The sequence below is a fragment of the Lygodium microphyllum genome, chromosome 10 (genome assembly GCF_053477565.2).
Source record: "Lygodium microphyllum isolate KBCC chromosome 10, Lygodium_microphyllum_v1.1.10, whole genome shotgun sequence".
NCBI lineage: Eukaryota > Viridiplantae > Streptophyta > Polypodiopsida > Schizaeales > Lygodiaceae > Lygodium > Lygodium microphyllum.
This window is the reverse complement of record NC_141144.1, coordinates 124,010,036-124,017,783: the sequence shown is the minus strand read 5'-3', so window position 1 is coordinate 124,017,783 and position 7,748 is coordinate 124,010,036.

Here is a 7,748-nt window from a genome sequence, read left to right as displayed (position 1 = left end):
TTAATACAACACTAGTAAAAATTAATAAATAAAATAAATAATAAATAATTATTTACAAGCTTTTAGCAAAAAGTTTAATACTTGTGACTTTTCATTCGGAAATGTTATCAAAAGATGTTTTATTAGGCTATTCGATCATAATTTGGGTGAAACTGAATAATAGAGGAAAATATGTTTAAGAATCAATATTTGAAGTGAGGAATGCTATCTAGACCTCAAAACACATCCATATCATCCCTATATACCCCCCCTCACATGCAGCCTCAATCTAAGACCTAAATGATCTCATGGGTGTGACATTAGATTACATGGATTACAAGGATAATTTCACAGGTGTGGATTTACAATATTTCTCCAAAGGAATCAAAAGCTTGAATAAAGTTAAATGTCTTTGTTGTTAGTTATATGTGGAGATTTATTAGTAATCAGACAAGTTTGTTAACATTTGTTACACTTCCATCGTATTAGGGTGCATGTTTCAAAAGTTATTCATGATGTGTCATTTTATTATGCAAAAATGAACATCCTTATGATTGGACTAAAAGAGTCAGGAATGCAAATCCAAGTTCAAATGATGCCAACCCAATCTTGAAGGAATATTACACGGAATCCTAGTGTTGCAAGGGAAACAATGATAAACTAATTTATCCTTACAAAAAACTGAAGGTGTACAACCCATAACAATGCAATCAAAGACGCCAAAGCACTAGCTTTTACTTACATTAATAGTGGGATTGCTATTTTTTTCCATGCATTCCTATGAAAAACATAGTCAAACACTAGGCAAACTAGTGACACACTCAAACCAACTAGGGCTCTTACATTCTCTCATAGGAGAAGTCTCAAATCAGTGAGGTCATATGGATGCAAGCTAGGAGAAAGGACTTAGTTGCAAAACCAAGCATGCAAGAAAGAAAATTCCAAGGGAATAGAAGTAAAGCTAATGGTGTCAGAATTTAGAAAGTGTTTTATGAGTCCATCTCAACCTTATCCCACAACTTTTTCATCTATTGAAAATCCAAAATTGTTTTTTTTGTCCCTTTTACAAAATGGATGAGTATAATAGTGGTATTATAGGATGTGTCCAAGAAAATACCGTGAGGTAGGTATGTGGATATTGAAAAGTAGTGGTTGAAAATCCTACCTAGATCATCAAAGATCTAGTAAAGGAATGACAACATCTCAAGTTAGCCAAAACATATAGCAATGATTCCTAGGTTATCTAGAGTTTATCCTAATTCAACCATAATAGACTTTGGATATTAGTTAGGCAACCCATTTATCAAGCTCCGTGGAAAGTAAACCAAGGATCAAATGTCACCTCAACCAATGCACAATTAATCAACTCCCTCCCACCATGCCAAGTGTCCCCTGTTAGGAAAGAAGATTAGAATGTAAAGATCAAGCATATTGATGAGGTCATAGTGTAGGTGAACCAATTTATATGTTTAGAGATAAATTCATCCATGTTTATATATTTTGCTCAAATCAGTTAATGAAAATTGTGGTGGAAATTTTTATTTATTATTGGTACTTTCTTTTCAAATCTTTGTGTGCATATATTGGAAGGTACTGTAAAGATTATATTGAGATATATCTGAATAGCATATAATATAGAGAAGCACAAATTATAGATTCAATAAAAAGGTCCATAATTTAAATTATGCTTAAAGCCATATACACTTTTAAGACGATTGACAAAGTTTAAAGGATTAATTGACGAGTCTAATACATACCTAAGGAGACTCTTGTTATTTCATTCTTCAACAAATCAAAAGTTCACATAGATCATGCACTAATCAAGGTAGATATTTGATTATTCAAAGATAATACATGTGAAACACTCCAACAAACTCATTTTGGAGGCACTTTTTGAATTTCTTTGTATCCAAGTGATCAATCAAGTAATCATACCTCTTAAATTATTGCACAAGAAATACACGCCATAACTAAAGTGGCTACAAAATGTACAACACTCATTATAAGCAAAGTGATCACTCAAGCAATACTTGTTACAATCAAAGTGCTCACTAAAGAAACAACACTCATTATAAGCAAAGTGGTCACTCAAGAAACAAAATGGTTTTATTAAGCATGATTGCTTTATTTTGTGTTGTGTTTACTCAAACAAAATCTTATTATAAAAAAATTAAAAATAGACCTCAATAAAGTCATTAGAACTTGTTTAAAGCAATGCAAGTAATAGCCTCATAATAATTTTAAGTTGAATGTATTTTTTAAGTTATTTATCAAGCTATAAGATAGTAATCATTTAAAATATTTCCTTTGGAAAGGAGTTTGTACATTCATTTATGTCAACCTCATATTTGTGGCTTGTGGGGTATAATGAAAAGACTCATATTGTGGTACACAAGGATGAAAATCATAGTCTCTATCTAGATAGTTAAGTGCCTATTTGTACAAATAGTTATTCATGCATATAGTATATGTATGGTTAGCTATTGTAGCTATAGCATACATGCTAATACTTCATGTGCAAAGAGGATTTGTACCCATGTAATGTGATGCATGCTTTGACTAAGAATTCATAGGACTTTGCAACATGTAATAATATGAATTCTTTGACTGACAATGCATACATGCCACTAAACTATTCACACAATTTTCGTTCAGCATGTGAAACAATTTATTTTTACATTTCTACATCTCAAATGTTGCATAATGCAACGAGCACCTACCATTTGTGCTTTCTTGTAGAATAAAAAAACTGTAAGTTAGCAACCCTACCAAGGAATAGTTTTACCATTTGGGTGCAATTGGATTGATGTTTTCCTCTAGATAAAAAATTTAAGGTGAATTAGCATGATTTAATTAACAAACTAGGTTACTAGACTTAAAAGAAGACTCCTAGTCTATAATACATAAGACGGATCATTTCATTCATGATGTTGGGTTAGTAAAATGGATCTTTACACATTAGACTAGATAACCACATTCATTATAGGGAAGCATTGCATAGAATGACGACATATGTCTATCTAGCTAATCTTTCTTTGAAGTATGATGATTACTCAAATATTATTTCTCATATAGAGGAACCAATAAGTATTTTTAATGGTGATGAGTAGGGATTCTCTAAGGAAGATAGGTATGCCCTTCTGCCTTTTTGTCATGGTTTTTTACCTCCATGAAATTTGATTATCTTTTGAAGTTGCAAGCATCTTCATAATGTCCAATCTTCTTATAGTGATTGCATTTGGGTAAGTGTTTCAATCTACATTATGTGCTAATGTGTCTCTTCCTTCCATAGTGATAGTATTCCTTGGGATCCTTCTTTGTAAAAAATATCATGTCCTTGCTTGTAGATAAGTCAATTTGTCCTTTAAGTTCCTTCTCTTTCAAAAGAATTGAAGATATGCACCCCTTCAAGGCTAAATTTTTCATGTGTAAGGGGTGAATCTTTCAAATATGTATATTCCTTAGATAGGCTTATAAGTAGCATTGCTATTTCATCCTTTTCAAGAATTTTAACTTGGATACCTTCAAGTTGGTTGAAAATTTTCTTACTTTTGATACATGTTGTGCAAGGGAATCCTTGTATTCATGATGCAAACTATAGAAATCCATTTTTAAGTACATCTCTTGAGTTTTTACTTTTACACTGAAACCTCTCATGCTTCCTTTGTTGTTTCTTTGATATTAATGTGGTGGATAAGGCCTAGAGCAAGATGTAGACCAATTAAAGAAATTACTTATTCATCATTCTCTATATATTATTCCATTATTTGTGATGATGCATTATCCCAAATTACGGTACATAAGTTTTTGTGCATGAGTAAAAATTGCATTTGAGTTGCCCAACTATGATGCATCTCCCCATCCTAAAAAATTTCAATGTAAAATGAAACATTGGAAGTTAAATGCATGATTGTTGGATAGAGTCTTATTGAGTTATTTCCCATGATAGTGTTTACCTCCTTATAATACAAGATTTACTAAAGACTGGATCAGCATGGAACAATATTTAATTTTAAGATGAAAGAATTCAAGATAGCAAGCATTGTGAGCTTAGTTTCAAATTGTTCAATATAATGTGAATAAAATGAGCATGAACTAGCTAAATGAGTTGTAGTGTGAATAGGGGTTACCAAATTGGCTTGGAGTGAGTCAGTGTGAAAGAAAGTTAGAGATGGGATTTTTAAAACCTTAGAAAAGGATTAAGGAAAAGAAAAATAAGGAAATGAGGTTGATCTATAGCCCATTGATGTTTGTGGATGTTATCAATCGACCAAGCCTCCTACATGTTTGATTGGGTCGATCTACTCTACATCCTCGCACATCAGGTTGATCGATTGGAGCCACATAGAAAGTAGAAAGCAACCTTTTTCTTTACTTCGCTATCTCTCTCTCTAACAAAAGCAACCCAATGGATTCAACATGCCCTAAGGTTTAGGCCACAAGTAGGCCCCCAACTTATTGGTAAGTTACACCCTTAATCAAAGGGTTTAAGCAACCCCCTTTCTTGGAAATGACACTTAATAGACACCAAAAAAATGGCATTGAACAACCTTCTTATTATTGTTATATTCAATGGCATCCACTCAAAAGCATGATAATAAATAAATAAGGATGACTTTGCTTGTACCTTGCTTGGGCAAACCTCTTCCACACCTCCAATGTACTTGATATACTTGAGAGTCTTCAACCTCAATCTTTGAGCTTCTTCGGGCAACACCTCCTTTCCTTGTCTTGAGCTTCTCCAATCACACACATCTATGGATGCCTCTCTACTCACAAGTCTCAAGGATGAGGCTCTACTACCAAGTGAGAAGAAGAGAATATTCATGAAGGCGCATAGATAAGATAGGCCATTGGTTTGAGAGAGTAAAGAAAACCACACATAGTTGCATAGAGCTTGCCTCTTTAAATAGGCACATGTGTACATTGGATACATTGTATTGAGTCCCAGATCCTTACACATCCAACCCAATATCCTCATCTCCCCACACTCTAAGGTACAATTCATATTATGTTTCATACAAACAAGGCACCACTCTTACATACGCATATACAAATGTTTCAACATCAAGTATGACAATTGACTCCTATATGAATAACTAATATTGTTACACATCAATGCAACAAGTATCATGTTCCAATGAAAAGTAGAGTGTCTAGTAATGATATGTCTTGTTTGTCTTATAGAAAAATCCATGGCAATAATGGAGCTCTCCACTAGCTCTCTATCACTAAATAGAGAGGCTAAACTTCAATGAAAAAATACAAAGGGAATATTGGGCTTGTGAAAAGTGTGTGGCCAAAACTGGCTCTCCTCTTCTTCTTCTCCTTCTTATTCTTGCTTGCATGTGCTTGTGCATAAGAGAGGGAATGGAGGTGTGAGGGTGAGGGATCATGGTGGAGAAGCTCTGCATCTTCTTCTCTCTTCTTCTTCTCTTCTCTTCTCTTCTCTTGCACACGACAATGGAGCATGGAGCTTGGAGCTTGATGTTTGAGCTTGCTTGATCTTGCACCTTGGATAGTGGAGCTATTGTAGTGCTTGAGGGAGGAGGAAACTCCATCAAGCATGAAGGTAAGTTCACTACACTTGTAGGTGTGAGAGGTGAGAGTACACACAATTAAGTGAGAGGTAGCCATTGCACTTGGCTTGAAGCACTTGAAACAATAAGTGGCCTGTGGGTCTTGGTAGTCGAGCATGAGCTCCCACATTTTGGTTCCATTGTCGGGACCACAGATTCAAACTTTGAGTACTTGTGTGCTCTGAATCGAGCATTGAAGTAGGGTTTGCCCTGAACTGACGGTGCTTGAGATAGGTAGGAAGTGAGGGAGTTGAAGAGGTATTGGATCTCTTTTGCAAGTAAGTTTTCTTGGTTTTTTGGATTTAGATAAATAGGTTGGATTAGTGTAAGTGGTTGTTTGTGATTTGGATGTATTTAAGTAAGGAAAAAATAAGGAAAATAGAGAAACACACAGTAGGGTTTCTGTTGTAATAGCAGGTCCAAAACATGCAAAAAGATGGCAAAGAGAAAGAAGAGGGGAACAAAAGACTAAGCAAAGAGGGGTTTAAGAAGCCAAGAGTTCAAGGGGAGAGCTCATTTGTCATTTCTAATTGAGGGAGAGAGCTTGAGAGAGAGAGAGAGAGAGCTACAGGGCTGTAAACCATTTTGTGCTTGGCAATCTTCACCAATGTTCCTTCGAGCCCCACATGTAAGCTCTGAGTGTGCCTTCGTGTTAGATAATTGCTTCTAGGATTATAGTTGAGAGATTGATCAAGGCATGTGTGAGATTTGGTACGATTTTGATCATTTTGGAACTTTTGGTGCTGCATTCAGACGGAGTCACAATCCTTCAATTCCTTGCTCTATATTGCTCAGACAATCCAAGTCCTCAGTTCACTCAAACCATATCAGTCCAAGTCATAAACTCGACCTCAGATGTCTGACATTGGCCTCGGATGGCCAAATTCAGACTCCCAAAATAGTCTAGTCATATGCATAAACATTTGGCCTTAGGCGGTCGAGCACCCATTCACTCAAACCACTTGGACTCGAATGCTTAGTTAGACACTCGGACACTGTCACCTAGACAAATTTTGAAGAATCTAGATTTCGGAAAATTGAACCCACCCCAAGGGCAAGAAGAGCCTAAGCCAAGCTAGATGACACCCTTGTAGGCCTCCAGACATGTAGAATGGCTCATAGGGCCACCAGACTCATGAATCACAACCTAGCGGTCTAGACAATGATTGTGGTCACTGACCCTCAGCTGCATGTCGTCCCAATAGAGACCCACACTAATTGACCGAACCTGTTATCCCTAAGACTGCACATCTAGAAAGACCAAAACAAACCAGTTAGAGTGATTGTCACTTGCACGGAAGGAATAGGAAAAGCATGTGTTGTATTGTATTGTTTCCACTGAATTCGCACACTACATCAATTAAACATTTGACTTGCACCACAAAAGTGAGCTTGATTTTGCATAGCGCACATTAAGGACGAGAGCTGGATTTTGGAGCCTGTTTTTAAAGCAAAAAAGTGACATGAGAGGCATAAAACATCAAAATTTTAATGCAAAATGAAATGGTTGTTGCGAATTGATGAGTTGGATTTTGCCAGGAACCCAACGCAAGTCTTAATTTGTCGATAGGAGTTTGTTTGACCCCCCATTTAATCCCTACAAGGTTTGGCATTATCAATCAATTATGTGATTCGGGAGTCGAAAAGTGCATGACAGAGGTTAGGTTTATAGATTCGATGCCATGAAGTTGACTCGTCTAGTCCATTCATGAATCGAGGTTTGTTTGGGCCTTATTTCGGAGAAAAACCACTTATGCCAAGTGTGAACATGAAAAATTTTGAACTAGTTATTGTTGTTAAGCTTAATAAGCTTGTTTAAGAGTAGGAAATGAAAAGACATGAACGTGGGGGAGGGGGGGTTGTTTTTTTGTGCCCCCAAATTTGCATTATTTTATTAATTTTCTTGCCGCGGTGGAATCAAGAGGAATGAAGAGGGTAGAACAATACCAATTTTCTTTACCATCCATCCCTCTAATCTAATCAGAAATTGACGCATTCAATCAAAAGATCATATTTTAGTCTTTCTCTCTCCTCTCTCCTCTTGTTGTGTGTTTCCATGAATTAATGCATGAGAGAAGGGGGTGGACTGAGATGAAAGATTTTGATTGTGCAATGATGTGGTAGCGTAAAGGAGCGTAGATTAAGGTTAGAAGGATTGTCAGTAGTTGTTGTGAAGCACTAGCGGGTCTC